The following is a 22,375-nucleotide window of genomic DNA, read 5'->3' as shown; positions in this document are numbered from 1 at the left end:
GCTCAGAGGCAGATGAGAGGAAAAGTTGGGAAATAATGGGAGAGCTAGAGCAACACCTGGCTGACACGTCATTAGATAGCATTCCCGACCCACCATCTCCCTGAACCCAGCAGGACTTAAAAGTAGGACAGCAAAGAGCGCAAAGACAGAGCAGTACCTGTATAGGAGATGATGATGATGATGATGATGACGACGAATGAGGAAGAGGGAGAGAAGGAGGCATGGAGATTCACTCAGGACAACACCATTATCCAAAAGGCTGGGTTCTATAGCCTCTCTCTGCAAAGATTGAATTTAAAAAGGACGGTAAGAAACTTTCCCTTTTCTTTATACTTTCCTGGGCAACCAGCAACGAGCTGCTGACAGCATCCTGACAGCTGGTCACTCTCTCTGCTGAATCTGCTAGGAGTTCTGGTTGGGCTTTACTGCCCCTTCCATGCCATGCCCATTCTTTTATAGTTCTGTGCCACCCTACCCAACCTTGGCCAAGCCTTTCTTCATCATGTCCCATATGTTGCTTGTTAGCTCCCTATCCTCTGTCTGTCATACCCCATTCAAGGCAGGGTGTATGTTTTTATGTCTGGTTCAGCTTCCCTTAACCGAATTGAACTCCTTTCAGGCTTGATGCAGAAAGGATCCGAAACCATTGCTTCTAAGTCCCTTTTGCAATGCAGTTGGAAATTACTTTCCTTCTTTGTCTGGGAACAGTGCAAAAATGGGTACTCATAGTTTACTCCCCACTATAGTGGCAGTGTGAACTTTGCAGCTGAAATTAGTGTGGGAGCAATCAATCATATGTTTGATCAGATAGTTCCAGAGTTCATTGGTAGAAAACATGTTTCACATACAAACGGTCACATGATCAATCCCTGGCTTCTCTGTGTAGGGTTGCGTGAGGTTGCAGTTTGAAATAATCGGTGCAGAAGAACGAATGAATGTTCTTTCATATGTGGTGGAGCTTTAAAAGGGTAAAAGAGTATTGGGAAATAATTTATAATGAACTGATATTTTTTTTTAAGCACTTCCCCAAAAAACCCAGAATCCTTTCTGTTGGGGATAATTCAGATGGAAATTCCCAGGTGTCAAAAAAAGTTTATTTAGGTATGCCACTACTGCAACCCATGTTTTGTTAGTCCAAAAATGGAAAACGAGCGCGGTCCCAGCCAAAGAAGAATGGCAACTTAAACTGATGGAATATGCAGTTTGTGGACCTAACTTATAGAATAAGAGAACAATAAGAACATACATTTAAAGAAGATTGGAAAACGTTTATTGAATATATGGGGGGGAAGTGTGTACATTTGAAAACGTTGGCAGCATTAAGATAAATTCAACAGTGTAAATAAGTTTTGATGGATGTAATAATGGAATACTGAATAGTTTAGTTTGTATAAAATATGTAGGGATTTATGTTATGCAAAATGAATCATGCAAAGAGAAGAAGGGAAGCCATTGATATTTTAAGATTATTTAAATGAATATTTTAAATTGCAAAACAGAAAATTTAATAAAAAATATGCATATAAAAATGAAATCATTGGGCAGTATCCAGCTAACATGTCCCATTAGTGCAAGTATTTACACTTGCACAACAGACCTTGCTCACTTCCTTCCACTCATGTGTAACCCACACCATCTCCAAATCTGCTTCGGGGGTTTGGAACAACTCCTAGAACAGATTCCACAGATGGGACAAGTTAGCAGGATACTGCCCACTAGAGGGGCACTGCCAGTATTGACAATACTGAGCTAGCTGGGCCAATTGTCTAAAGCATCATCCTATGGCCTAATGAAACTTGCAAAGAGGCCCTTATATGAACACACCAGAATTGAGCTCAGCTCCTATCTCAGGATCACAATTCCGGATGAAAGGTTCCTAATCTCCTACTTCATATATTACTAGATCACTAAACTAACAAAGTAGGAGATAATTGACTGGTATCTAATCTAAAAACCCAAAAGGTCAGGTCAGAAAAGCTTTTATCCCTGTTGTCCTGATGCACTCAATTAGTCATGTAACAGTGGGCTTGCAACTTGAACAGGAATGGGGGGGGGGGCCTTGACAGCATTCCATTCATTAGCAATTATTGCATTCCCGTGTCTAAAAAGGAATGTGCATTTGACCCCCCCCCCCCACCTCACCTCAGAGAAAGAAAAGGGGAAAGGCTGAAAACATTTCTAGCATCGTGGATTCGAATTTCTTCATCGCCACATTACATTCTGATAGCATCTTCTTCATAGAAACCTTTGGCCCTTTGAGATCAAAAACTTTTATCTCTTTAAAACGATTCTCACTTGCTCATTTGGTCAAGGTTACAATCAAGCTTGGCATAAATGGCGACTAAATGAGGAAAGAAATCAGGAAAGTGTTGCACTTCCTCGCAGCATCTTTGAAGGAGGATGCAGCGGGAGAGATAATTTTGCTTTAAGTGGGCTTAATCATAGTTAAATAATGCTGGACCACCCAAATATTTGTTAAATTGAACAGAGACATAAGATGTAACAGAGGTAATTTGTCAGGCTAAGGAAATTCAGATGTGATTTAATTTTCCTCACACACAAATTCCACCTTCCTGCTTCCTTAGAAGAATGCTAAGCACATTATTTATCCTCCTGGCATCCCTATTAGCTGTATTTCCATGAGAGCAAAGTCAATAATATGCAATAGTTTCTCATTGCTTTGCACAGACGTGCAAGCACTATGGTTCCTAGGCCCAAATCAGACACTTACTGGAGCTGAGCAGTCTCTTCTGGTTGTGGATGAGAGGGTGGATATACCAGACATGTAGTTAAATACTTAAGAGGTAGTCTAAGTGGGGAGAAATTCAATACAGGCAAGTGAGGGGTAGCAGAAGAAGGATGGGCCACTCCATCTTTTCTTTATTCCCACTGTAACGGAAGTGGGGCAAGTAATATTTTTACTCCCTCTCTTCCATGACCAGGTGGGTCAGTCATGTCAAACTCTAGGTAGGCTCCAACCATACTCCTCTTAAGATCCCAATAGCCCTGGATGAGAGTGCTTTCAGGCATGTTCTTGTAGCTTGCTTTTTTCCATCAAACCTCACTCATACACACTGCAAAAGAAAAGGTAAAGGACCCCTGACAGTTAAGTCCAGTCATGAACGACTCTGGGGTTGCGGCGCTCATCTCGCTTTACTGTCTGAGGGAGCTGGCGTACAGCTTCCGGGTCATGTGGCCAGCATGATTAAGCCGCTTCTGGTGAACCAGAGCAGCACATAGAAACACCATTTACCTTCCTGCCGGAGCAGTACCTATTTATCTACCTGCACTTTGATGTGCTTTCTAACTGCTAGGTTGGCAGGAGCTGGAACTGAGCAATGGGAGCTCACCCCGTCGTGGGGATTCGAATCGCCAACCTTCCAATCGGCAAGCTCAGTGGTTTAGAGCACAGCACCACCTGTTGCCCACATACACACTGTTGTTGTTGTTGTTGTTTAGTCGTTTAGTCGTGTCCGACTCTTCGTGACCCCATGGACCAGAGAACGCCAGGCACCTCTGTCCTCCACTGCCTCCCGCAGTTTGCTCAAACTCATGCTGGTAACCTCGAAAACACTATCCAACCATCTCGTCCTCTGCCGTCCCCTTCTCCTTGTGCCCTCCATCTTTCCCAACATCAGGGTCTTCTCCAGGGAGTCTTCTCTTCTCATGAGGTGGCCAAAGTACTGGAGCCTCAGCTTCACAATCTGTCCTTCCAGTGAGCACTCAGGGTTGATTTCCTTCAGTATGGAGAGGTTTGATCTTCTTGCAGTCCATGGGACTCTCAAGAGTCTCCTCCAGCACCATAATTCAAAAGCATCAATTCTTCGGCGATCAGCCTTCTTTATGGTCCAGCTCTCACTTCCATACATCACTACTGGGAAAACCATAGCTTTAACTATACGAACCTTTGTTGGCAAGGTGATGCCTCTACTTCTCAAGATGCTGTCTAGGCCTGTCATTGCCCTTCTCCCAAGAAGCAGGCGTCTTTTAATTTCGTGGCTGCTGTCACCATCTGCAGTGATCATTGAGCCCAAGAAAGTAAAATCTCTCACTACCTCCATTTCTTCCCCTTCTATTTGCCAGGAGGTGATGGGACCAGTGGCCATGATCTTCGTTTTTTTGATGTTGAGCTTCAGACCATATTTTGCGCTCTCCTCTTTCACCCTCATTAAAAGGTTCTTTAATTCCTCCTCACACTGTAGCATTAACCAAATGACTGGGCACATGAAGGGTTGGAATAAGCCTCAGTGTTTTGGCACCAGTGCACCCTAGTCTCCAACAACCAATTTTTGTGACATTTATTAAGAATTTAATTACACAAACTATGTAGAATTTTATTCATGTATGCAACTACAGCAGCAAGAATGTTACTTGCCCAAAAATGAAAATAAATTGCAGAGAAAGATACAAAAAAATGGAATATGCAGAAATTGTGGCACTTACCAGATAAAGAAGAAATCAAGATAACGAGCTTTTATAAAAGAATGGAAATGGTTTGTTGAATATTTACAAATAAACTGTAAACAGATAAGAACATTGGCAGGATTATTGTAATAACCTGCAGGGTTTTGGGTTTTTTTTATAAGAGTATATATTTAAAGTAGATGAATAAATGAGTAAATTAAGTTAATTTGGAATATGCAGAAAATATTAAAAATAAATTTAAGGCATCACAGAAGGAGGGAGGAGGAAGTCGAGTTTAGAAATGTTAAAATGATTGTAAAATTATTGAAATGCATAAAACTGAAAATCATAAACAAAATAATAGTAATATTAATAAATTAACAAAGAAGAGGACAAAGTAAAGAAGCAGACTATTGCTTCAAGGAAAAAACCTAGAAGGAACCTTTTAGTCTATCTATGCTGTTATAGCTGTTTAAAAGCAGGCTTTTCCTCACATGCAAAGTGGCAACGTTTGCAGTCAGATGAGAGGAGGAATACAGAAGGATGAAATGGCAAGCATCCACTTTTAAGAGTTTAGATCCTGATGGGTCTTGATTGACAACTGACTGTGACTTGCCAATCACGAGTCAGTCATGTCTATCGGGAAGCGCTTTGACACCATTTGGAATTTGGAGGAGATGGCTATCGCAGTGTTCATTGCCAGCAGATTTCTCCATCCTTCTGCCAGACCTCACCTAAAGGGTCCTTGGTGTATTAAAGGCGAGAGATGTCTTCTCTGCTAAGGCTGAAGAGAAAGCAAGAAATTAGGGCCCTTCTCTACACGCAGCACAGAAACCAAGCAGGTCCCCAGGGTAAGGAATTCCCTTCTTTTATGTCTGGCATGAAAATTAAGCTGGCTACAGAAGGGGGGGGGGCATAGCTCTAAATCTTTCTACAAATCGCCCTCTCCCAGCTTTTATTATTATCGTTGTTGTTGCTGCTGCTGCTACTGCTGTTATTTGTATTATTACAAGATAGTTTGGCTATTATTACAAGATATCTTGGCTTATTTACATGTCTGGAATATACTCTTTTACCACAGTCATAAAGTGATATGCACATATATAAATACACACAGGACCGAACTGGTTCCCCCCACTCCAGATTCTAAAAGTTTTATTCAGGCAGATGGTCTTCTCGGCAGTGGCGCCTGCCCTATGGAACGCCCCTCCCTTCGCCCCCATCAGATGTCAAGGAAATAAACAACTATCTGCAGTGCTTTTTTTCCCCCTTAAAAAAATGTTATGGGGCACTCATTTTGACTCATGAAAATCACCATTTTATAGTTCAAATCAGGAAAAATAAATACAGCAAACAGACAAAAGTACAAAGATTCACAAAATGTTTAGGGGTATGTGTACCCCTGCGTACCCAAAGGGGAAAAAAGCACTGACTATCTGACTTTTAGAAGACATCTGTATTGAGAAATGTTTAATGTTTTTCATTTTTTTATGTGCTGTAGGCTGCCCGTAGTGGCTGTGGAAATCCAGCCAGATAAATATTATTATTATTATTATTATTATTATTATTATTATTATTATTATTATTATTCTCTATTCCAGTACTGACTGTGTGTCTACTCAGAGGCAAGTCCCATTGATTTCCATAGAACTTAGTCCCACGTAAGTGGGATTACAGTCAAACCTGCTTGACTTCTCTCTATATATCATACAGAGAAAGGAGGGGGGATAATAGCTAGAAAAGCCACACATGAACCAGCCTTGCACACATGCCTCACAACTACATATTTTGTGTTGCATTTTAATGGAACATGCAATCAAGTTTGTACGATATTTGAATACTTTTATACAGCGGTGGAGCAAGCCAATCGGGCGCCTAGGGTGGTGCGCATGCCCTGCGCCCAGGGGCGGGGCCAGCCAACCACAGGGCGGGACGAGCCAGGGCAGAACACTCCGCGGGGCCTCTGAGGAGTCTGCCTGCCTCCTCCTACTCAGCCACCCTACGGCTGAGGTGGTGGGAGGACCGTTTGGGGCAGCATGGAGCCTGCGCACGCCCAAGCCACCACATCACTCCCAGGAGAGACATGTGGCTCATGTGCACTACAGGCCCTGTGGTGAGTGCCACCCAGCCTTTTGTCACCCCCCTCAGTGGTGACACCCGGGGGGTGAACCACCCCCACCACACACCCCTTCCTCCGCCCCTGCTTTTATATCAGACATAGGCAAACTCCGGCCCTCCAGATGTTTTGACACTACAATTCCCATCATCCCCTAGCATGGTTAGCTAGGGATGATGGGAATTGTAGTTCCAAAACATCTGAAGGGCCGGAGTTTGCCTATGCCTGTTTTATATAATGCTGGAGTTTGAAATGTACTTTGGATGCCTCTGTGTGTAAACACTTACATGCCTGTTGAATTCTTGTAGACATCTATAGCTTTTGTCTGCTTCTACTGATTTCTCTTTTGTGGTCACCATGACTTTTGTTCTGCAAGGCAACAAACTGACTTTGAACTTCTTTTGAAAGCCTTCAGCATTCTGCATCCAACCACCCTCCTTTGTAACGTTTGTTCATTTTCCATAAAAGCTTACAAATGTGTTCGGCTTCACATTGTTGAGAATGCCTGCCCCCCATGTACTACAACGGTGACATGCTTTTTCAGCAGTTGTTTCCTTTGTCTATTTAATACGAAATGTGTAAGAGGGAAAATCTGAGCACAACAATTGGATGGGGTTTTACTCCTTCATAGTAGTTTATTAGAATTTTGCCACTTAAAGAGGTATGGGAAATGGAATGATTAGATTTTAGCTCAAGAGTTCTCATGAGTAAGACGTACTCACTTTTTAAAAAAATGGAGACATGGACAATGTTTGCTTATTCTCTCCCCCCCCCCCATCTCCCCTGGAAATCTGTTGTGGAGGGAAGCATTGTGGGAAGTGGGGTGGGGTCTGCAGGGGAAAGAGAAAATGGTGGAGAAATATCCCCCCTTCCTCCACTGGATTTTCTTTAAATGTTTACAAATAAAGAAAACCCGGGGGGGGGGGGATGCTGGCAAATATCCCAAATAAATTACAAAATATATTATAAAATAAAAATATAATATACAATAGAATCCTAATAAAGATCTGAATATAAGAAATATATTATAAGAACCCATCATTTAAAGTAGCAAGACAGCAAGAGGGACTACCTATTTTGGGAAGTGGTTTGTCCAACCAAGATAAATTGGGAGGTGCGGGTTATTGTTTTGCTAGTTACATTTGTATTGTAAACCAACCTGTGCTCCTCAGTTGAAGGGCAGTATGCAAATTTAATTAATAGTATAATACTAATACTACTAATCCTATAATACTATCTCCAGTATCCAGATCTGTCTGGATAAGCAGCTGAGATTTTAGGAGATGTTTCAACCGTCCAACGGATGGAGCTTTCCAAATTCCTTTTGGGAGAGTTTTCCAGAGGGCTTGTGCTACAACTGAAAAGGCATATTCTAGAAAAGGAGTAGTCAATATGGTGCCTTCCAGATCGACTACAACTCCCATCAGGCTCACCCAGCATAGTGATAATATAGCAGGGTCTCAGTCAAGAACGACAGACACGGGTTCTTTCCAAGGAAGGTTGCTTTATTCAAGCTGCACAGCTGGCTCCAGAGAGATATAACCTCAAGACTGGAGCCCTGTTTGCTAGTTGGGGTTGTTATTTATAATGAGCAGGAAACAGCTTCTTATAGGAATACTCAAGCAAAAGGGGGAACTATACTTGTTATGTACTGAAGCTATCACCCTGGGCCAGCAGGGGGATACTGTAGATAGTTTTCACTCAGGTCCACATATGCAAATAAGGGATTGAAAGTGACGTTCAGTGATTGGATAGTTACAGAAAATGGTTACTGTTGCGTTCTAGTGGAGCTCTATATAATCAGGCTGGCTGAACCCTTCAGTTCAGTTCTGTTCTGGCCTGTGAATAAACAAGAGCTGTTTGAAGAATCGCTGTGTCGTCTGATATGTTCACCCACAACTTAACAATACTGGAACACGAAAGCAGGATCTGGCTGGAACATGGAAGCAGAACTTGACTGGAAATGTTGTAGATTCTTCCCTTCCCCCCGCCTGTCTTGGCTGCCCCAAACTGTGAGCATGTGCAGATTTCTTGCCCAAACGTGCGAGTCTAAAACGTGCAAGTCTAAAACCAGACACTAGTTAGATCATCCCTTATGGCAGACACCTGTCAGACTTCCTGCTAATCTCCAGGGTGGGGGCTGTTGAAGATAGATAGATTCTATTCGGAACCTGCCTCAATAATAAGAGCCATAGTCTACAACAGCTGGGGGGGGGGGGACCACATTGTCTATCAGAGCTTTGCAAACCAAACCAGTGTTTTCTGTTATGTGACAAAAAACAGGAAAATCTTACTACTTCATTATCCCTGCTGGAGACCCATCCCTTTCAATCAGCTACAAGCACATTTGCATTCTCGCTCTCCAGTTCAATTTTGTTTTATTTTGCTGGCTTTCACTTCCCACTACTAGGGCCCTGAGCAAAGGGAAAAAAGGTGTTTATTATTATTAGCCCACGCAAATGCATGGACTCACATTGCATAATGTTATACATTTCATTAGGAATCGGAGCCTTTCGTCCCACCGTTTCTAATTTTATTCATGCTGTGAGTCTGAATGGTGCTGATTGCACAGGCGTACTGTAATTTAGCCTCTAAAAGTGTCACAGCAAGCAAAAAAAATTTGTGATGTCAGCATGCATATATATATATATATATATATATATATGCAGGTTTTGGTGTCCTCGGGTGTCTTCCCGTGTAAAAGTTGGGGTGTCTAGGCGACGTTTCGACGAGGTCTCACTCGTCATCTTCAGGCTGGTGCTTTCGGCTTCTTGTTACTGGAACAGAGCGGGATCTCAATGTTTGAGTTCCTATAAATACTGTAGAGGGGGTGTGGTGTCTAGCCTCCAATGTTCTGGGCAGAGAGGAAGTTCCCAGGCTAGTGTGCCTTTTCTTCTTTTGTTCCTTAATTACTTGAGAGATACCTTGAGTGATTTCTTGAGTGATATCCTGAGTACCACTTAGGTGGGTCATTAGGTGTGGATTAGTTGCTAAAGTCTTTGTGTCTTGACCTCTTGAACTTTGTGAAGAGTTTTCCTGAGAAGATGGCTGTATTGCACTTAGTTGTGCTTTGGCTTGGCTTCGTGTATAGGGGCGAGTTGTGGTTTTGTGGCTTGTGTCAGCCAGATCTGTGTAGGGATTGCAGGGGGGTGCAGCATCCGGAGGTGCCACCATGGATTGGCTACTGGATGGTGTCAGTAATTCATCTGTGGAGAGGGTCTGGGTTTGGGTCTGGTGTGGTTGATTGGTGTTGGCGTTCTGTGTGCCTCTGGATCTGGTGTCAGTTTTTGTGGGGAGGGCTAATTTCATGGAACACTTTGAAACCAATGCTTTAGACAAGTCAGAACACAAACCCAAACTTTGGCTCAGATATGTTGACGACACCTTTGTAATTTGGCCACACGGGAAGGAAAAACTGGATAGCTTCCTCACACATCTCAACAACTTACACCCCAAAATACAATTCACTATGGAAATAGAAGCCAACAACCAACTTCCCTTCCTTGACGTCCTAATCTACAAAAAACCTGATGGCTCCCTAGGACACACTATCTACCAGAAAAAAACACACACCAACCGCTACTTACATGCACAATCACACCACCACCCTGCACAAATAAACTCCGTAGCCAAGACTCTCATCTCCAGAACCAAACGCCTGGCTGACAAAGACCACTTGACAACTGAGTTACAGAATCTCTCAAATGTGTTAATTGCCAATGGATACCAGCAAAACAGGATTACGAAGCTAATCCAAAAGGAAACACCCCCCAAAAACCAAGACACAGAAGAAAACAATGGCATGGCCCTCCTTCCTTACATCAAGGGCACTACAGATAAAATTAGCAAAATCCTCCATAAACACAATATCAAAACAGCCTTTTGCACCAACCAAAAAATAGCCAATATCCTCAGAAACCCCAAGGATAAAATCCAGTTGGAAAACCAAGGGATCTATGAAATACCCTGCAAAGTCTGCCCAGCCACGTACATTGGACAAACAAACAGACGAATAAATGCACGTATCGCAGAACACAAGAATGCCGTCAAAAAAGAAGAAAAAACTTCCTCTCTTTTCCAACACATGAAAGAAACAGGACACGAAATTAATTTTGCAGATTCCAAATTGCTCTTTAACACGGAACATCACCACAAGAGAATAATCATGGAAGCCATTGAGATAGAGAAACACCCTCACAACATGAACAAGCGTGACGACACATCCCGCTTGCCAGACATCTGGAAATTAGCCCTCCCCACAAAAACTGACACCAGATCCAGAGGCACACAGAACGCCAACACCAATCAACCACACCAGACCCAAACCCAGACCCTCTCCACAGATGAATTACTGACACCATCCAGTAGCCAATCCATGGTGGCACCTCCGGATGCTGCACCCCCCTGCAATCCCTACACAGATCTGGCTGACACAAGCCACAAAACCACAACTCGCCCCTATACACGAAGCCAAGCCAAAGCACAACTAAGTGCAATACAGCCATCTTCTCAGGAAAACTCTTCACAAAGTTCAAGAGGTCAAGACACAAAGACTTTAGCAACTAATCCACACCTAATGACCCACCTAAGTGGTACTCAGGATATCACTCAAGAAATCACTCAAGGTATCTCTCAAGTAATTAAGGAACAAAAGAAGAAAAGGCACACTAGCCTGGGAACTTCCTCTCTGCCCAGAACATTGGAGGCTAGACACCACACCCCCTCTACAGTATTTATAGGAACTCAAACATTGAGATCCCGCTCTGTTCCAGTAACAAGAAGCCGAAAGCACCAGCCTGAAGATGACGAGTGAGACCTCGTCGAAACGTCGCCTAGACACCCCAACTTTTACACGGGAAGACACCCGAGGACACCAAAACCTGCATTCCTGTACCCGTGAAAATCTACGAAAGCAGACATCTGGAAATTAGCCCTCTCCACAAAAACTGACACCAGATCCAGAGGCACACAGAACGCCAACACCAATCAACCACACCAGACCCAAACCCAGACCCTCTCCACAGATGAATTACTGACACCATCCAGTAGCCAATCCATGGTGGCACCTCCGGATGCTGCACCCCCCTGCAATCCCTACACAGATCTGGCTGACACAAGCCACAAAACCACAGCTCGCCCCTATACACGAAGCCAAGCCAAAGCACAACTAAGTGCAATACAGCCATCTTCTCAGGAAAACTCTTCACAAAGTTCAAGAGGTCAAGACACAAAGACTTTAGCAACTAATCCACACCTAATGACCCACCTAAGTGGTACTCAGGATATCACTCAAGAAATCACTCAAGGTATCTCTCAAGTAATTAAGGAACAAAAGAAGAAAAGGCACACTAGCCTGGGAACTTCCTCTCTGCCCAGAACATTGGAGGCTAGACACCACACCCCCTCTACAGTATTTATAGGAACTCAAACATTGAGATCCCGCTCTGTTCCAGTAACAAGAAGCCGAAAGCACCAGCCTGAAGATGACGAGTGAGACCTCGTCGAAACGTCGCCTAGACACCCCAACTTTTACACGGGAAGACACCCGAGGACACCAAAACCTGCATTCCTGTACCCGTGAAAATCTACGAAAGCAGACATCTGGAAATTAGCCCTCTCCACAAAAACTGACACCAGATCCAGAGGCACACAGAACGCCAACACCAATCAACCACACCAGACCCAAACCCAGACCCTCTCCACAGATGAATTACTGACACCATCCAGTAGCCAATCCATGGTGGCACCTCCGGATGCTGCACCCCCCTGCAATCCCTACACAGATCTGGCTGACACAAGCCACAAAACCACAGCTCGCCCCTATACACGAAGCCAAGCCAAAGCACAACTAAGTGCAATACAGCCATCTTCTCAGGAAAACTCTTCACAAAGTTCAAGAGGTCAAGACACAAAGACTTTAGCAACTAATCCACACCTAATGACCCACCTAAGTGGTACTCAGGATATCACTCAAGAAATCACTCAAGGTATCTCTCAAGTAATTAAGGAACAAAAGAAGAAAAGGCACACTAGCCTGGGAACTTCCTCTCTGCCCAGAACATTGGAGGCTAGACACCACACCCCCTCTACAGTATTTATAGGAACTCAAACATTGAGATCCCGCTCTGTTCCAGTAACAAGAAGCCGAAAGCACCAGCCTGAAGATGACGAGTGAGACCTCGTCGAAACGTCGCCTAGACACCCCAACTTTTACACGGGAAGACACCCGAGGACACCAAAACCTGCATATATATATATATATATATATGTCACCACCTCAGCCAACCTTTGTAAAATATTGAGTATTTATTTCACAATCTCATTCAGGTAGATTTAGTTCCAAAATCAAAATGGGGATTTCATGAGATATGAAATTAACAATTCAATATTTGTGTGAGCGCTTTCTTTCTATCAGTCCAGCACAGATGAAACTGCACAATCTCATCATGGTCATGTTATGCTTGAAACCCAACTGCCCTGACCTCAGAAGTGCCAGGCAACTTTCAAGCAGTGGTAGGGTGACGCCACCCCCCTCTATATTTTATTGGGTCCTGAAAGACCTACAATGGCTCCCAGTACATGTCAGAGCACAATTCAAAGTGTTGGTGCTGACCTTTAAAGCCCTAAATGGCCTCATCCCAGTATACCTGAAGGAGCGTCTCCACCCACATCGTTCAGCCTGGATACTGAGATCTAGTTCTGAGGGATTTCTGGTGGTTCGCTCCCGAGTGAGGTTACAGGGAACCAGAGAGAGGGCCTTCCCAGTAGTGGTACCCACCCTGTGAAACGCCCTCGCATCAGATATCAAGGAAATAAACAACTATCTGACTTTTAGAAGACATCTGAAGGCAGCCCTGTTTAGGAAAGTTTTTAATGTGTAATGTTTTATTATGTTTTTATATTATGTTGGTTAAGGAATGGGTTTCTGTGTAATAAGTTTAAAAACTGACTCAACCCCCCCCCTTTTTGTTCTTTCAAAAGAGAGCACTTTTAAATGCATAAAACCTGAACTGTTGAGCAAAACCATAATAGGGACACAACTGCATAAACAGTTCTGTCCTTTATCAGGACAGGCAAGGCATGGCCTTGGCTCCCCAGGGGAACAACGAAAACACGTCAGAACTTTATCTTATGTGCTGACCACAAAATACACACAAGACCAATGTCTAAGAAAAACGCCAAAAGCGTGTTCCCAGAGATTATGACATCCCCCCCCCCCCAATAAGAGTAGGAAGAGGAAGATACTTTTATGGTCAGAAGTACAGGAAGGAAGATCCTTTTATGGCTGAGAGTACCAGAGCAGGAACATATGTGATGTCAACCTGTGTACGTAGGCCGACGTGGTTGGGCTCCTAGGGGAGAACTGAGAGGGTGCCTGGAGGATATATAAACTGCATGAAACCTGCCATTTCTTTGGACTTGCTGTGGACTTGATCACGCAAGTGCCTTCTGCTATCCGGAGAGCAGAATAAACTCTTTCTTTGAATCAACCTCAGGCTCAGGTGTCATTTGACTTCCTTCCTCCTGTCCCGGAGCAACGCAGACCCAATCGGTGAATTCCAATAAGGCTACATTGAAAGCTTCCCAAAGTGGCTGGGGCAAACCAGTCAGATGGGTGGGGTACAAATATTTTTTAATTTATATTTATATTTAATTTCAAGTTGGCACCAGTGCTCTTAGGACTGGCAGAGCAAAAGATAGGGAGGTCAACAACAGATAGAGTTAGGGCCAATGACAGACAGAGCCAACTACCGGTAATTCTACTTTTATCACCAAGGGCAACACTGAAATTAAAGAGGAGGAATCTGCAAGGCAGTGTTATCCCCCTGAATGTTTGTCAGTAAGGAGGGAAGGTAGCTAAGGGCTGACTAAGGTTGGCAGAGTAGTGCCCCATTTGCCATAATGGACCAGCCTCCACTGCTCAACACGCCTTGAACTTTGTGGGAATCTCCTTCTGAAACATATACTGGCCTTGTTTCAGCCAGCTTCAGTTCAGTTGGCTGAGCCCCAGCTGAGCTGGGAAGAACAAGTTACATTGGCGTATCACCTGAGGTGGCGTTGAGTACTTAACTCTGGCTGAGCCAGGAATCAGATGACTAAGCCAGAGATCTGCTGCATCCCAAACTGCTTGTCCTGGAAGATTTTGCCATAGGGTTACCCTCAACAGCTCCAGTCTGGTGTAGGTAATAGGTCCAATCTTAGGGCCTCTTAGAGGGGCTTGGGATCTAGCAGTTCCTAGACTTCTCTAGCCCCAGAAGAACAGTGACTACCACTGTTGGATACAGAGGTAACAGAAGATCTACCATATTTTTTGCTCTATAAGACTCATTTTTCCCTCCTAAAAAGTAAGGGGAAATGTGTGCGCATCTTATGGAGCGAATGCAGGCTGTGCAGCTATCCCAGAAGCCAGAAGCTATCCCTTTCGCTGCGCAGCGATGCCTCTTGTTGTTCTGGCTTCTGAGATTCAGAATATTTTTTTTTTGTTTTCCTCCTCCAAAAACTAGGTGTGTCTTATGGTTTGGTGCGTCTTATAGAGCAAAAAATATGGTATATTTGTGGCCACAGCAAGGATCTTTACAATAGATGGCAAGTCTTCTCTTTACCTCATCTTCATCCATTCCATCTAGCTGATCTGGGAGGTTAGGATCACAATGTAAGGAACTAAAAATAGTGGATCTACTATTTCTGAAGCATGAATGCACCCTGTCTTTTAAGAAGGATTTGGTTCCCTTTCGTTTGCGCTCTATCAGCTCAAGAGAGAAAATATATCAGGGACGCTTCCTGCTGTAGATGGAAGTCTATGATCAGAGAAGCACATTTGTTACTGTGAGGAAATGTGTGCCAAGCAAGCAAAACAAGAAGAAGCAGTCGTCTTTGGGTGGACAATAATGCCTCCATTAAATGCTCTATTTCATGTCTGAAATTCTTTGAGGGATATTTGTAATAGACTGCCACTGTGACAGCTCGTTGCGATCAAAATAAGTTGTCTTCAAAAGAAGCTTTAAAAGAGCCCCAAATGTCTTGTCTTTATATTCCCATTTGCTTTGCAATCTGGGGAGAGAGACCTAACCTTCATCTGTGCTGTTTGCTGCAGGATGACATAAGGCCATTCATGTTTCAAAGAAAATCAGAGCTGTCTGAAAACAAATTGAGGCCCATTACCCTTCATTAATTGCATGGCTGAGCAAGCCATGCACCATTTAAAGGATCTTTATCCAAATGTGTGCACTAAGAGCTTGGTGTGTGAAGTGGATTGATCAGGGAATTTTACAGTTGATCATTACCGTTGAAATAGATTTCCCTCCTCAGACTTCTCATAGAAGAACCCAAGTAAAATAAAATATGACAAGAACTATGAAAAGAGGAGGCTAGGGATATACTAGTTTATTTCTAGCCTGTGTCAATTTGAACTGTGTTCATTCATAAATCCATTCCATCTTGTTTTTTTTTGCATCAGTTTGTGAATATATGTGTGTGTATGCAAAATTTAAATATATTTAAATATTTAAAGCATTTTAAAATATATTTTGTCACAAAAGACATGTAAATACATATTTTATCATAGTGTATGCATTTCTAAAGTATTTTATCCTAATATATGTATTTTTCTGCATTTTTATATATCTTTTGAACCAAGATGAGTTTTGCACATTTTGGTAAAATGCACAATCTGGATAAGACCACCCCATTGAAGTCTAGAATATTCCATTGGAATCCATATTAATAAAATTATTGAGTCTTCCATAGGATATGGTTGGAGCTAAAATATTTTGAAGACTCATTTCTTTTGACAGTGGCTCAGATTCAAAACCATGCTCTAAGCACTGGTGATTAAACTGCTCCAGTCTACAGGATAGACTTGCTTTTTAGTTGTCTTTTAAAAATGCACCCATCATCAGGTAAGTCAAATAAGCAGCCTATGTTCCAAAAAAATAGTGAGCCCCCCCCCCCCGCCTGTGTGCAACATATGTTCTGACTCTCTCGTGTAAACTGTGCTTCAAAGATCTTGCAGAACCTAGGGGAGAAGTGCCATGGTCCATGTATGGACGACACTGTTATGGTTGTGCACTAGGAATCAATCACTGACTGTAATACATCTGACTAAGCAGGAAAACGCCAGGGAGTGAGACCAATCATCACTGTATCCTCCCTCACAATATTTCCTTTCATATCATACTTCTGAGTCAGCACAGCCGACTCTGTTCCATTGAGAAATTCCACATTTTGCCTGTTAACTCCAGGTGTGAATAGTCAAGCTTCAGTTGGTGATACTTTCTCTTCCAGCAAGGCAACCAGCTTGCATGTGATTCGGGTTTAATTCTGCATGTTCTCAGGCAGGAAGAGATTTTTGTTTCTCAAGTCATGGAGAATCACAGTGCACAGTGTCTGCTGTGGTTGCAGGGACTTTTAACTGCTGCCTCCCATGGCATTTTGACTGTGTTAGCAGCACCGGTGACCTCCCAAGGTGTGAGCCTGGGCACTGTGTATGGAGCTCCTGGGCTGCTCAGACAACAACCCATCCACCCCTCTTAACCTCACTGATGTGGTCCAAAGAAAGCAGAGCAAAACTTTTGACACCAGTTTGGCTGCAGCACAGTCATTTTTTGGAGGGGGGAGCTTCTTCCCCAATATTTTTGGGGGTGGAGGCGAAGGGGTCTGGGGTGTAAGGAATAATAAAAATAGTTGCTTTAAGAATAATGGAACTGTTGCTTTTTCAGAAATACAATGCTGCAACTTGCTGAAGCTACAACTGATAGGTACCGTAACCACAAATGGCTCCAGACTGGCTTATACTCATATTTAGAATAGCCTGGGGCTAGAATGCTCTTAAGTAGAATAGCTTGTGGTTGGAATATTGTTTATTCATAGACACCAGTAGACACAGGACCCGCTCACACCATTGACTGAAACAATTATTGGTGGTCAGGATGTGGCTCTGTCCTCTCGGCTTCAAAAGCTATAGAACTCGCTTAGGCTTGTAACTGGAACAATTAGTGGTTAACACATGAAACTAGAACAACTGGTGGTTGTTGTTGTTTAGTCGTTTAGTCATGTCTGACTCTTCGTGACCCCATGGACCAGAGCACGTCAGGCTCTGGTGGTTAGAATATGGCTATACTACTTACATCAATAGACAAATGCATGAGGGCTTTGACCAAATAAGGACAATGGTAAACATGGAGGGTAGACGTTGGAATTCAGAGTGATGGGAGATGTCAACAAGGGCGGAGATTATAGTATTTTTATTAGGCGGTCATGATAGGCTGTAGCCCTTGCATGCCTCCTGCCAATGGGGGCAGGGAAAGGAACCTGTGCTTGGAGATAGGTAATATAAGCTTGTGTTTTGCTGAATTGGGGTGTGCCTACTTTTGACACCCGTGCTTGCAAGGACATATCTGTATTCAATAAACATTTGCTGCTTCACCAATTTTTTTCAGATTTTATTTTGAGGGTCCCAGGAGCCAGAGTCTTGGGACCGGCATTTGCAGTTTTGGAAAGGGAAATCAAATGCAGAATATGAGAATCTGTCATACAGACATGTCCTATGAAACCATTCACACACACACATATTTTTTCAGGTTGTTTCATCGCATCTTATCACATATAGGCTGACATTTGAAGTGAATGGAATCAGGAATCAATGCATACTCAAAACTGACCATGTGTCTTGTAAACATAATCTCACCACATATAAAAGTAATTTAATTTACAATTTCTATGTGCTGGTTTCCCATATGACAAAGAGCATGATCTCCTAGTTGCCCTTGTTTCTTTCAGAGGACCTGCAATAACCATTGCAATGGAATAATAAAAAAGGAGTTAAAAAAATTAACTCAAGGTGAAAAGTAGCTGATAGTACTTCAGTATGGAAAAGCAATTTCTTGTAAGGCAAAGAGATTAAAAACTTTTTTGTACTGTTCTCCCTGTGTATAGACTTCTTTTTGAATATTACACAGGATTTTACATTCACTTACTAAAGGTAATACAAGTGCTATTAACTTTTTTTTTTTGTTCATTTCTTAAAGATGTGAAAATATATATATATATATATATATATATATATATATATATATATATATATATATAAATTCTATGTCTTAACTCTCCTTTTCATCTTAGTTTCTTTGATGTCTGTGCATGAATTAAATGCAAAGCCCAAATCTATAAGGAAACTTCACTCAGCTTAATGTTCTATCTATGATGCCTTTACATTAGTAATCTGCAGAAGTAGACAACTTTGAAGAATTTAATTATTTCCTGACACTAGGATCCTGGGAACCTGTTGAGTACCCTCCATGGTGATTTGATAAGCATGAGCATTCATATCCAGATCTAGAGGAAGACCAGTCTAGCTGAACGTTCTACCTAAGGTGCTTGACTTCTGATAGTCCTCTATTTGGGGAATGCTCTCCCTAGCCAGTCTCCCTCACTATTAACTTTTAGGAGAAGATATTAACTATTTTTAGAAGGCTGTATTAAACTGCTTTAGAAATTTTAATTGTATTGGCACTGATATGTTTTCTGCCCTTGACAGGGAAGAAGGAGGAGGAGGGAGAGGAGGAGGGGTGGGTAGGTGGGACACAGGCCACAACCAAGGAATGGTCATGTCTGATTCTCACATGTTACTTGAAGTCCCTCAAGGGGCCTTGAAGAGATGAGGATCACAGTTCAACTCACCTGGAGGTGTCTAAATCTCTGCAGGTCCCAAATGGTGCTCCCCACAGATTGTACACATCATTTGCCATCTTAGGAGCCCATTCCGCTCAAGTTCTCCAGACTAGAGCTTTGTGGTGAAGAGGCATGCTGATGGATGCACTGGAATATGAATATGATTTCCCAGACCACAGAAACCTTTCCCCCCTCTTTTTTGCAGTGGTTCTGTGAATTCCATGTGGATTCAAATGACTGAAACTTCACTACAGTGGTACCTCAGGTTAAGTACTTAATTCGTTCCGGAGGTCCGTTCTTAACCTGAAACTGTTCTTAACCTGAAGCACCACTTTAGCTAATGGGGCTTCCTGCTGCCGCTGTGCCGCCGGAGCATGATTTCTGTTCTCATTCTGAAGCAAAGTTCTTAACCTGAAGCATTATTTCTGAGTTAGCGGAGTCTGTAACCTGAAGCGTATGTAACCTGAGGTACCACTGTACAAGTTACTGATATAAAATATGCTTTTGTGTAAGAGCTATAATGCACGTTCGGGGACCCACATGGCAGTTTCCCCTGGATTCTTTATCAATATTGAACCATATTGAAATCCCACGCTGAATGGGTATAAAGTACTCTAGGCCACAGCTGCAAACCAGTCACAGCTGCAGATCATGAAACACTCCAAGGCTGTAAAGCTAATGGACCAGTGTGTAGATGATAGCCTTTTATCCATCACTCTCCCTCAGATAAGTCCAAAGAGGCCTACAAATGATGATCAGACAGCCTCCCAGGCAGCTTACAGGGACAAAATGAAGGGAAAAAGTGAGACAGGAGAACCACATATGCTGTCTTGAACTCCTTGAAATAAAGAAATATACCTTTGGACAATTTTAAGAAAATTTGGCTGTTCAGCAGTTGCTATACAACAGCTGTCATCCTCACTGACCATTGACCATGTTGGCTGGGTTAATGGGAGTTGGAGTCCAACAACATATGGAGGGCTGTAGATCCTCCCTTGTTCCATGCAGCAGCAGACCTTGGTAACATAGCACTCTGTGTGAGGCCAAAATCTGATGCCCCTCCACCCTCATGTCACCTCCCTCAAGCTGGTTAAGCGAGGTGCTGGGTTTTGAGAAGGAGGCGTGAGGGCTCTGGCAAGATCCTAGATCTCTCCCGTCTCCTTTGTAAAGCTGGACAAGTGCCAACTAGGCTTTGGGAAGGAGGCAGGAGGACTCTAGGAACCCATCAGAGTCCTCACACCTCCTTCTCGAAGCAAGTGCATACTTTGCTTTGGGAAGCACCAGGAAATGTGCCCCCTCTGCTCAGTTGCCTTTGTGGATGAAGTGGTTGTGCTGCCTTAAATCCACCTCTGCTCCAGGCTATTATGAGCTAACATGATACTTTGTTTCAAATTGCATATCCTTTTAACTATTATAATCTCAGTTTTGTTTGGATTCTGTCCCCATTTGCTTGTCTGCATCCATCTAGCAGCGGGGGGTGGGGGTGGTAGAGAGCAAATGCTTTATATGAGATCCCCAAAAGACTCCCCCACCCCCAATATTAGCAAGAAAACTTTTCCTTTGCATCAAACACAGTTATCTATAAAAACCCAGTTTCTCTTTGACCTAGAAATAAAATTAGCTGGTGTGATGTACTACATAGAGTGCATAATGGCGGAATAACTGAGGAGAACCGCTTTTGTAAAATATCATCTGAAGAGAAGAATTACTGTAAATATACTGTCTGTCTCTTCTGCCTGCCTATACCAAGGCTAATGGGGAGTGAAATTTGTTTCTTTAGGTAATTTTCAGTGAACTGATCGCTATCATCAAGTTAATCTCTGTGAGCCCATCTTTTCTTTTCTTTTTTCCCCATTTGATACCAAGAGAAGTGCAAAGCTTTGTTCAGAATAATCTCCCAGGTGTAATGTGTGCCACGTCACACTGGATTGTTAAACTCCAAGTAGGCCTCAGCATGCAGAGAGATACCTCTTTATATGTCAAAAAGCAAAATCTCGCCCTGAGCTTGCAGGGAGAGAATCGAATGGAAAATACTGAGAACAGCCTACAAACTGCCAAGAAGAAAGGAGTGTTAAGAAGTTTTTGAGTAACCCCTAGGGTAAGCAATTTCTTACATTACAGTAATCATAATGCTACAGAGGAAGCTATTTAAAAAGTGTGAACCTGTTAATATTACTGAGGTTGAATCAATAAATTCAAGAATAGAGTCTTTGGGAAATCAAAGTTTTGCTGGAAATCCTAAATGGAAAAATTATTTTAATGGAGTATCATAATAATAATAATAATAATAATAATAATAATAATAAAATTTATTTATATCCCGCCCTCCCCAGCTGAAGCCGGGCTCAGGGCGGCTAACAACAATAAACAGTACAAAAGTAAAGCACAAACAACACTCTAAAATAATTCATTATAAAATTAATTCAAATCAAGCCACTGGCAACCATTGGGCGAGAGCTCCGTGAAGATTGCCGAGGGAGGGAGTCAGGCTGTGCCCTGGCCAGAGGCCTGGTGGAACAGCTCTGTCTTGCAGAAAGATGTCAAGTCCCGCAGAGTGTTCCACCAGATCTGAGCCACAGCCGAAAAAGCCCTGGCTCTAGTTGAGGCCAGTCTAACTTCTCTGTGGCCTGGGACCTTCAAGATGTTTTTATTTGAAGACCGTAAGCTTCTCTGTGGGGCATACCAGGAGAGGCGGTCCCGTAGGTACGAGGGTCCTAGGCCGTATAGGGCTTTAAAGGTTAAAACCAGCACCTTAAACCTGATCCTGTACTCCACCGGGAGCCAGTGCAGCTGGTATAGCACCGGGTGAATGTGATCTCGCAGTGAAGACCCCATAAGGAGTCTCGCTGCAGCATTCTGCACCCGCTGGAGTTTCTGGGTCAGTCTCAAGGGCAGCCCCACGTAGAGCGAGTTACAATAATCCAATCTGGTGGTGACCGTCGTGTGGCTCACAGTGGCTAGGTCAGGGTGAGAGAGGTAAGGAGCCAACTGCTTAGCTTGGTGGAGATGGAAAAATGCCGCCTTTGTTATAGCTGCAATCTGCGCCTCCATGGAAAGGGAGGTGTCAAAGATTACACCCAAACTCTTAACGGATGGTGCTGGCACTAATTGCGCCCCCGCAAGAGATGGGAGTTGCCCCCCCAATCCCATATCGTCCCATCCCAGCCACAGGACCTCTGTCTTCGA

The 22,375-nt window shown here is 43.1% G+C and overlaps 1 long non-coding RNA gene across 2 annotated transcripts in view; it reads left to right on the top strand.

Moving 5' to 3' along the window:
• LOC310848417 overlaps positions 1-22,375 on the top strand; it is a 249,342-nt gene that overhangs the window by 125,578 nt on the left and 101,389 nt on the right. The window lies entirely within an intron of this gene.

Source organism: Podarcis gaigeae, assembly GCF_964106915.1.
Source record: "Podarcis gaigeae genome assembly, chromosome: 7".
Taxonomy (NCBI): domain Eukaryota; kingdom Metazoa; phylum Chordata; class Lepidosauria; order Squamata; family Lacertidae; genus Podarcis; species Podarcis gaigeae.
This window is presented reverse-complemented; position numbering and strand designations above follow the sequence as displayed.